Genomic DNA, 10,650 nt, shown 5'->3' on the forward strand with positions numbered 1-10,650 from the left:
GAGATGGGGTCAGTTTAAGTGATACCAACCTGGGTTTTTTTGGGGGGTCTCCAGTGAGGTGTAGGAAAGGGGAAACTGGGTTTATTAGGAATCTAAATCTGATTTAAATCAGAGAGTCTAAGTAAGGAAAGGTCCTTATACAAACACCCTTGATCTGTTTGCCGGTGACACCATAAAGCCTAAGCACTGCAGAGCACTTAACCTGTAGCTAACAGTGGCATCCTCTCTGCTCCTCCAGGAGCTTTTCTCCATTGTGCACCCTCACACATGGCCATTGCACCACGGGTGCTCATTCATATAGTCATGCACATCCTGTTGCCTTTTATTACCTAGTGCACGTGCTTTGCTCTCCTGTGGCACTCCCTATTGCACCTCACACCACATTGTCAGAGCGGCACCTTCTTCCCTCAAGCACCCTTGCTACCCTGATTGTCCCACAGATAGGCACGCCACTTACACACATCCTCTTTCCTGCCATGTCGCCCTCAGCCTGCAGTGCAAAAATACCTGTCTTACTCACACAGAAAAAGCAAGCACACACATACTTAGTTGTGCCACTCTTTATACACACACGCTACTAGAGAAGAACACATGGGAGTTGTGCATGTCTCCTGCTAGGAGAAAGTCCATAGAGAAGACAAGGCTCTGCAGAGTCCTGCACACACTCAGAGGGCGAAGAATACCTACTAAGCGTTTTATTCAGCCCAACAACTGCCTTAGGCAGTTCTTGGAGGTTTGTCCTGTAAGCACTGTCCTAGTCCTGCTCTGCTGGGCTTGCAGGTTGTGTCAGAAGTAGAGCGCAAATTGATCCCACTGCATTTCCTCATCCCTTTCTCTGGCAGTTCACATTGGGTGTGTGTTTCCACTACCCACTTTTCTCTCTTGCACTGTATATTCTTCATCATCAGTTTTGATTTATTTCTCATGCTTAGAGCCACCCCACTTTCTACCACCTTAGATTCACTCTGTTTCCCTGTCTTTGTACAAACACGTATGAACATGCATGTATATTTGCAAACAAACACACGTGTTGGTCCCCTCACAAAACTGTCAACCGGTAATTCACCTCAGGCTTGTCCCTCTTAGATGTGTGTTATTGCAGGGATATGGGGAAGACTTTCCTCAATAACAGAGGTGCTGAAGAAGGGATACCTCGAGTTGTCCAGAGAGGACTGCCCAGACAATCGCATGGGAAATGAGCAGGTACGGTAGACCAGAGGGTTGCAAAGCTCTTACCTGGAGCGTGCCACAACAGCAGAAAACAGAGCAGAGGAATTGTGAAAAATGCAATCACTTGTTGAAGAACCATATAAACCAGGAGAAAACCAGTGACAATTATGTTGATATTTCATCAAAGCCCAGAAGGAAAAATGCTTTTACAACACGTGAAAAAATTTAGGGAAAACAGGCATTCCCATTTCTCTTTTTTGTGAACTTTTGGGTGAAAACCTTTGCTTTCAAAATGTTTCTTATTCTTCTTCTAACTTTCCCTTTTCTCACTTCTTCCCATTTTTCTCTGCTCAATGGTTTTGCCCCTGTGGAGCAGCATGTAGATGCAAATAAGGGTGATGAACAAGAAATGACCCCAAAACCCAGAAAAATAAAATTATGATCACTTGGGCTATTTTTCAGTGTCAGAACAAAGTGAAGACAATTTTGAATCACAGAAGCCATTTGTTAAATTAGAAATGTTCATTAAAATCAGTTCCTGTTTTCCCTTCTCTCTGGAGTTCACCATTCCAGGGTTTATTTGCTAAGGAAGATTACAGAACATGACTGGTACAAGAAGAGTAACGAATGACCAGATGTTGCAATAAGAAACTAAGCAAATTTGCAGTTAGGTACAAAATGCCGGATATACGTTCAATTTCTATAGCTGTAGGATAGCTCAAGGGAAAGCAGCAAGGACACAGGAGCTGTGATTATACTCAGGCACTGAAGAAGTAGGCTGAACAGAGACCTTCTCCTCAAATAAAGATTCATGAAGCCAATCCTCAAATCAGAGTGAAGGCCCCTGAGTGTGTGAATGATATTCAATTGTAGCAAGTGATTACTGATAATTAGCTTGCAGAGTAATTGCAGTGCAAGTAGAGGAATCCAACGCTGCAACAGTCTGTGCTTACAAGCACGAGGATGCCAGCAGCAGAAACAGAATAAGAGAGAAATCTGGTGCAAGATAAAGAACCGGTGGATAAGGAGAGAAGAGTGGGCAGGGACTGAGATGCTTAAGCAGCGGATAGCATCTGAATGTTCATCTTTCTGTCATTTTTTTTTGTTTCTAGAAAAGAAGAAGAATGAAAAGGAACAGAGAATAGTCACGAGAAAGAGAAATGACAGAAAGGGAAAAGAGTACTGGGTGGCAGATAGTCAAAGAGAAAGGATGACAGAGACACAGAGATGCAAGGTGCAAGAGCAGGACGGGGCGGGGAGTTAGATCACTGAGTCAGATGGGGAAAGGGATGGTGAGTACCAAACGGAGAGCAGGTTAATTCTAAGAGAAAGGCGCTCATTTCTTATGTGAGCAAGAAACTGGAAGCACTCATTTTACCTGTCCATGACTGCCAGGGCCTCTCTCAGGTTGTGGGGTTGCAGGGAGGTTGTCTTGCAGGGTCTGTCTGTGCAGCCCTCTGACTTGGTGTACAGAAGTGTGGACTGCCCCGTGTGTCCCCTCCCCATTCACCCCTATCTACCCCCTGCCGGGTGTCACTGGGGTGTGGTTGAGGGAGGAGTTAGAAAGGTCTCTGGAGCTGCAGGAGCCACAGAGCGAAGGGTTGAGATGCGAAGGGGCATCAGTTCTGAAAGATGCTTGGCACCCATTGGTCCCCTCCCCCCGCTGCACTCCCCATTGGGCCCTCCCCGCCTGCAAAATTATTCTGAATTAATGTCAATAACATAACGAGGCAGGAAGCATTGTCTAGTGGTTAGAGGGGGGGCCTGGGAGCTCGCGTACCACTAACGTGAATGTGGGCAAAACCACACTATCCCTCTGGGCCTCGGGCCACACAGCTGTGCAGCCAAGAAAGATGGTGACCCTGCCCTGCCCCGCTGTGGAGGGAGCTCTGCCCAGCGCCCCGCAGCCACCCCGCTGGAAGGAACACAGGGAAGGCCAAACTGTCGGCAGGCTTCCCCCCACTCCACTGTGTCCCCCGGAAAGGCCTGGCAGCTGCTTGGCAGCGTGAGGCAACACCGGAGCCAAAGAGGAGAGTGAGAAGGACTCAGCTCCGGAGAGAGCCCGGAGTGTGAGAGGGCCCCACTTTGGCACCTGAACATGGCCATGGGCGCCGGAGCCATTCCAATGGGCCAGGAGCGGTGGCGAGGCTGCATTGCAAAGCTGCATGCAAAGGACGGGTGGGCAATGATTCGGGGCCTGATCCTGTTGTTCCAGGCAGCATTGGTGCCGCAACCTGCTGGCGGCAGGGTGGCTGCCGGCACCCCGGGGCTGATGGCCGCGGCGCAGCAGGCGTGTGGCCAGACCACCGTCACGGCCGGGCTCACCCTCAGGATGCACACTCTTCGCTCTGCCAAAGCCGCTCTCTGCCGCCCGGACTTGTCTCTACCACGGCCCCGCAGCACCTGCCCGGGCACCCGTCCCCTCTGCAGAGCTGAGGGACGGCTGAGGGACAGGGCAGTGGGTTTGGCTGGGCAGGGAGCTGAGGAGGCAGCCAGGGGACACGCTGCTCCTCTTCTGCCTCAAGCGGGGCACGGGCATCGTTACGGCTGAGAAACAGGGCTTTTGTTTACCTCACGCTAGGGTAGTTCTTCGTTTTTTCTCTGCTTCATTTACTTTCCTTATTAATTTTACTGGCTTTCAGCGTGCTAGGGCTGTGCGAAACCAGTATATGCAAAAACATGAAAAGGAGAGATGAGTTGCCAGAACAGAGCAGAGGACTCTCCAGCCCAGCACTGTGACAGTACGTGCCTTTGAGAGCGGATGGCATGGCACACTTCAGGAAAAGGAGAAGCACTCCTGGAAGGTCCAGGGCTGGGCTGCCCCATGCCTCAGGCAGATGTCTGGGTAGGGCACACGCTCATCGAATCCACATTTTGGCAGCTGCATTGGTCTCAAGCGTTGTGGCAATTACCTTCTTTGAGGTTCTGGCTCCTAGTGTTTGACCAAAGCTAGAAGAGCCTGCTCTCCTTGCAAATCCCTGTCCTACTCAACACAGTCAAAGAGGACACTCCTGCTAATGAAACAGCTGTCCCCTTTCAGCCTTTGCCTTAGCAGCACCTTGTGACAAATCTCCTAGGTCAGACCGAGAGTCGTTTTGTCCCCCTTTCATACCAGTGTTTTCTTTTAATAATGAAAGGAGGATGTTTGTTACACAGGACATTAAAAAAAGCAAAGAAAAAAAATATAGCAACACACCCCGGGAAATCTCCTTCATAGAGATCACAACTGATTCTGTTTCATCAGATAAATTAAGGTAGCTTCATCTTTATTCTTGTTCTGGCTCTTAATTTCCATAGCCAAATGCTTGCAGAAAATTTTACATAACATTTTCTGCTCTGAAAGGAGTCAAGAAATATCTTCATGGCCAGCCTGGTCTTCCCCATAAATTAAATTTGTGCATAATGGTTTTCTCAAAGGTTTAACATGTCAAATCTCATAAAACATTTAACTAAATTCTTTCTCTGGTCCTGCCTATAAGCGGAATTCTTTCTTCCATGTTTAAAACATCAGCTCTTTTCCTTAAATGTTGAGAGCCTCTTTGCTCTCTGCAGAGATAAAGAAGAAAGAACAAACAAATGAACAGATGAACTATATTTATGCCACTCTTCGGCAGGGCTCTCAAGTCTAAATACTGATGTAGGCTTTCTAATGCCCCTCTTTTAGACTGGTAACTTCCCTCATACTGGAGGTGCGAGTCCACAAAGTCAGTGGCAGCGATTCTCTATCCCTAGCTGTAATCCCCAGAGCAGAAACGTGTTGGTGTGGATGTGTTTTTAGTGTCTCATAGCAAGTCTAGGGTGACATTTTGAGAGGGACCTTCAGCTCCTATGCAGTTGTGCCTAAAGCAGAAGCTGCAGTCTCTGCCAAGGCAAGATCTTGCTCATTAGCAGATGCCATCTCTGCTCTGGTTTAAAAAAAAAAAGTTTGGAAAATCATGGAAAGGTTGCTGATCCCTGATGTAGCTGCTAGTCCAGCTTCCTCCCTGGCTGTAAATTGCCAAATCTTTAACATATGGTGGGACCGTTTTGGCTGGGAGCTGTTACATGAGGATAGATGCTGACCCCTCTGGTTTTCCTTCCTTTCAGCTCAATGCAAATGTATTTGGCAAAGGCATTGGGGGTGGGAGAGAAAAACAATTTTACTGAAGATGACTCCATCTCTGTCTCCGATCAAAGCCTGGGTCAGTTAGAGGCTGGTGGGGAAGGCTAGAAAGGGTCTCTGTGCTGGTGTGTTTGGAGTGTTATCTGGCAAGAGACACTGCTCCAGCTTATCAGGATCACAGAAGGATGTCCTAGCATGCCTCCAGGCTTCTTGTGCTCAGGGCTCTATTCCCTTCCTTGAAGTGAGAACAACAACAGAGAAATAACAGCAGGCTGAAAAGCAGTGATCATGTGTAAGGGGGGAGGAGGAATGTCACCATTACTGTTACTAAAGATTCAGAAAGCAAACTGTTAAAAAATCAGAGAGCAAAAATGCGGTGAATAATTAAAAATAATTACCTAGCCCCAAAGAAGAGGAGAGGTTGCTTGTTTAGTCAACAGGAAGTTGTGTGTTGGTGTGTACTGATATAAATACATATTTATTTTTTCCATTCACCCTTTGCTGAGAAATCGCATTTTGAAACAAGCGCCGACATCACCAGTTGGTTGGTTCTTACACTGAACACAAGAAACGCAGACACCTGCTTCCCCTCGCCTCAAGCCAAAACCTCAAGCAGAAAAACTTTCTCTGCTCAGCAAGTGCTGATGCACCATGGACACTGACTTGCACAGAGACCTCGAGCAGGGGAACAGCAGAGTTCCTTGCAGTTAGACACAGGAAAATATATAAGCTGATGTGCTTTTTTATTATAAGCACATATAATGTAATATGCTTATTTAATATAAGCATATATTAAACATAAGCATATATGAAAGCATTTATTTATTATAAGCACGCTACATTATATTCTGTGTTCATTCCACAAAGATTCATCACCCCGTTTTGAATGACAGACACAACATATCAGTAACACACCTCCTCAGGCACCTCTGTCAGGCAGACTGCTCCCATTACCCCAGTCCTGTGTTTAAAAAATACCCACACTAGATGTAGAGGCAGCTTGCTCTCTAGGACATGGGGCAAAGGGACTTGTCCCTAGAGCCGCCAACTCATTTTGATACGCAGCTGTGGATGCCATGCCTGGGGAGAAGGTTTCAGCAGTGGCATGGCAAAGCACTGCCTTTCGTGGTGTAGAATATGCGGCACCACGGAGATCTATGAAAGCTGTGAGGACATGCGTGAGGTCTGCCTGGGTTGGACATCACCATGGTGGTAGTGCAAACGCAAATCTAAAGCACTGTGGGGTGAGCGTCACTGAGGTTGCACCTGTATTAGACAAGAGCAGGGATCCAAGGCCATGAGAAGGAAGTGGGAAGGAGAGAAGACAGGAGTCCAGGGTGTGCGTGGGTGCCACTGGGGGGGTGGGTTTAAGAAACCTGGACCCTTGTGCTGTGCACTGCTGCATGCTGCAGGATTGTAGATGGTGCCACTGATGCAGAATTGAAGGCATCTGGTTGCTGGATGTGCACTAAGATTATACGCTATGATGTATTTTACTAATAATTTGGCTTTCCAGGCTTGCACTGCAAAACCTTTACTTGGAGACTTGACTCGCGGTTTATTTTTGTTCCACTGTTGAGCTTGTTATGGTGCTGAGGGATGAGGCAAATTAGGGTGAAACTATTGAATTGAGTACGCATTTTTCGACCACAGTCCTGTGAGTGCCTCTCATTCCTGTCCTCCAGCTCCCTGCTAGCCCAGCCTGGGGCTTCTTATAGGAACTAATGACCCTTAATCCTGCCTCTGTTACCCCACAATTTTTTCTCTCCCTGTCTGTATTTATCCCCCCACACGATGTCTCTAAGCAGCAGCAGTTCCATCCCTTGCTACCAGTGACTGACGCCTGCTGGGATCACCAGCAGGAAGGGAGGAAAAGGGCTAGGTTGGGCTTAGGAGTTTGAGACCTAGTGAATGTCTTCCCCACCACGAATGCAGGTAAGAAACGTGACCAGGGTCTAAGTACTTGCACTAAATGTTTTCGGGTGTCTTCTCTAGCTTGGGGCCATGACATGGTTGGCAGCTTATCTCATCTACACTAAGAAAAACACAGAGTCTGTGATCAAAGTGTAATGCGCCTTCCCCATGCTGAGAGCTGGAGCTGGGGAAGTACCCACCAGAGCTGCTTGCACCTTGCTGCTTCCCATCACAGTGCATGCAGCTCCAGCCTCCAGCATGCCCTGCCCATCTGACTTGGCTTCTGACTCTGTGCTGCGTAGACCGGAGAACACCCTCTTTTTTGCACAGGGAGCTGCAAGGCTGCATTCCAGTGTTACGCCATTCTTCTACAGCGCAGCCCCCTGGTCTGGGCAACCCAGACCCTGCTTCCAATCACATCTTCCCCCTCCTTAATGGAAGTCACTGGCTCCATATCTCTGCAATCATCTGCTAGTCATGGGGAGAAACTCAGTTTTGCACCGCAGGTTTTCACAATGAGACTCACCTTCTAGCTGTGGTTATGGTTTCACAGACCAAAGTTGCCTGTTATTAGCTCCTGTTTGTGCAGTTGCTGCAGCTCATGCGACTCAGTGCAAATAGAGCTTGCACCTGGGGCCTGGGTGGTTAATCCTGATTTTAATTTCCCTGTTGTCTTTGGAGAAGTACGTTGCTGGGGAGGCTGGGACAGAAGTGCTTGGGAGCTCACTAAAGAGCAGTACGTTGCACGTTCCTTGGCTTGCAGACATGTGTTGAGAGTTTCCTGCAGTTGTACAAGCTTTCCTTGGCTGGAGGTCCTCATGAGCAGTATTCTTGCATCTTACAAAATTTTCTTATCAACAAAGCAAGCATTTTCAGAAGATTCAAGATAGCCTCGCTAGTTCTTGTCTTCCTCCCCCAAGAGATCAGAGCTGCCCCTATGCTCTTAACACTGGCCACATCCAGAAGGTTTGCAGGATGCCACCACTAACCTCTACTCCCTAATGCCAAAGCGTCAGGCAGAAGAATTAGGGCCTGCCCCTGACACCCTGATACTATTCCAGGGGGCCCAGTGCTCTCAACTAACGGGATGGAATTGGAGACCCATCCTGAGGCCAATGAAGAGAGGGAGAAGGGGGTGAAAAGTGATTCTGATTGCATGATGAGGATCTCCTTGTTTGCTGTGATATCTCTGCTGTCTTCCTTCCTTGCAAATGCACTGCCATGCCTGCCTGTGCTCACTGTTAGCATCAGTATTTCTTTAACCATGACCACATGGGAGGCTCCCAAGTTTCTGGAGTAAGCAGCGAGGTCAGAGTTGTGACATGCTTGAGATAGCTGCCCAGGGAGGGGAGGGATTCCAAGTGTCTGAGAACTTCCCAGCTGATTTCATAGAGTTTAAAAATACCCTTTTCTGTTCCAGCCAACAGCATTTGTGAAAAGGGTGGTAGAAGCTCCTAGAAAGCAGAGGAAAGAAGAAGAGTATGAAGTGGAAAAAAAAAGACCATGAGAAACTACTGATTATGAATCATTATTATCAGAAATTTTAATTCACTGGTGCCCATGGGTTTTAGACAATGCTTGCAGCATTGCTTCTGCTTCATATGTGGCCCCCAAATGACTATATCTCACTAGAATATACAACTCTTGCATTAATGTACACAACCAGTTCATTTCCCCTTGCCCAGTCTGTACTCAATGAGGGGATGCTGTGTCCACTCATCTCTTCTATCATTTCTGTGCAGGTACAAGTAGGGTAGGGCGCAGGCACATTTACTTTAAGGTGGCTACCTTGATCCCATCCTGATTTGGAAAACTGCTGACAAAACCAAAAAAGCTCACAGATTGGAGAGCCAAAAATCTACCCTGAAACAGTGCCCCTGAGGACTCTCAGGGAACAAAAATGGAAAGGGTCTTGCAGACACTATGAAGAGTTCAGATGCCTTTCCTAAATTAAACCAAAGGGAGACTACAAAGATACCAGCTGATGGACAATGGAGCCAAGAGAAATGGTGTAATGACGGTGCTGGGTTCAAGCAGAGCTGATGAGAAAATTACTCGTGACCACGATGTAGAGAGTCTCAGGAATGACTACATTCACACTACACCAGGCAGATAAGAAACTCTTTTGAACCCTTTCTCCACAGAAAGTCCGGGCAGAAGGTTAAGTCTGGGCTGTAGAAGAAAACATGTTTTATTTGTTATTCCATAATAATGGCCAACGTGGCTTGGTCCAGCTGATCTGTGCTATTTGGGTACCAGACGAGACATAGTGAGGTGTAAGCATTTGCTAGTGGGTGTGTTTTCTAATACCAACTGACTCCGGTGCTACAGGGGAACAGTCCAGAGCAGTAAGTCCTGCAGAAATGCCTTCAGCATGGAAAGGCTGGTAGGTACAAGGCACCCAGTATAAGAGGCAGCATGCATCAGTGTGAAACCAAAACCTTGGTCAAGACATCACACTGGTAGGCTGTGCTGGTTATCATGTTTGAAGCAACTGCTGCTGCTGCATGTGCCACTGCTGCTCCAGCCTCTAAGGCATTGGCTAAGAAGCCAGGGAAGGTGGCAGGAGGATCCAAAACCCACAGACGCCAGGGGTGCTGATTATGAGGGTGATGACTGTCTCCAAGAAGCACAGAAGAACTTTCTCTCGCCACTCTGAAAGGTAACTGAAGTCTGTGCAGTACAGAAGAACAACAACTGCACCAAGCTGGGGCTCAGGAGCCTGGAAAGGGGCAGCACAAGGGGACTTGGTGCTTCTAACTCCTTTAAATTCAACAACAAGCTAAGAGGAAGGTGCCAAGAGGGCAGAAAAGGCCAAGAACCACCTGACCCCTGACAGGCACTGCCAAGAAGCCCAGAATAACTGTGGCTATGAAGGAAATCCCAAGGAAAGCCAAGAAACTGGCAGCCACCGTGCACAAGAAAGCAATCAAGAGCTTAGAGAATATGAAAGCTGACAGACCAAAAAAGGCAAAGATCCAGCTAAGGGCAAAACAGTGAAACCCAAGACTACCAAACCAAGGCAGAGAAATCGAAAGTGGTCTCAGGCTAAGAAGGTAGTGCACAAGAAGTAGATGTTGTATGAGCACAAAGTGTCCTGCTATAGGGACACAGAGCGTAGATCCTTTAATTGAACCACTGTTTTTCATCATGTTTTGCATTTTTTAACACAGTTTCCCTAAAGGAAGATAATTAATTGTAATAATTAAAATTCTTTGTTCTGCCATAAAACTAAGGCTTTGTATGAATGATAATGTTTATTCCCACTATTTTCCTAAATTGTCTGCAGCAGTATCGTAGGGGACATGGAGCCAGAGTCTGCTCAGATGTGCACAGCAAAAAGAATAGAGGCAACAGATGAAAGCTGCCACAAAGGAATTTCTGATCTGATATCAGGAAAATATTCGTCATCTTAAGTGTAGTGCAGCACTGGAACAGGTGACCAGAGAGGTTGTGGATTCGCC

This window comes from Charadrius vociferus, unplaced genomic scaffold (genome assembly GCF_000708025.1).
Source record: "Charadrius vociferus isolate BGI_N301 unplaced genomic scaffold, ASM70802v2 scaffold561, whole genome shotgun sequence".
NCBI lineage: Eukaryota > Metazoa > Chordata > Aves > Charadriiformes > Charadriidae > Charadrius > Charadrius vociferus.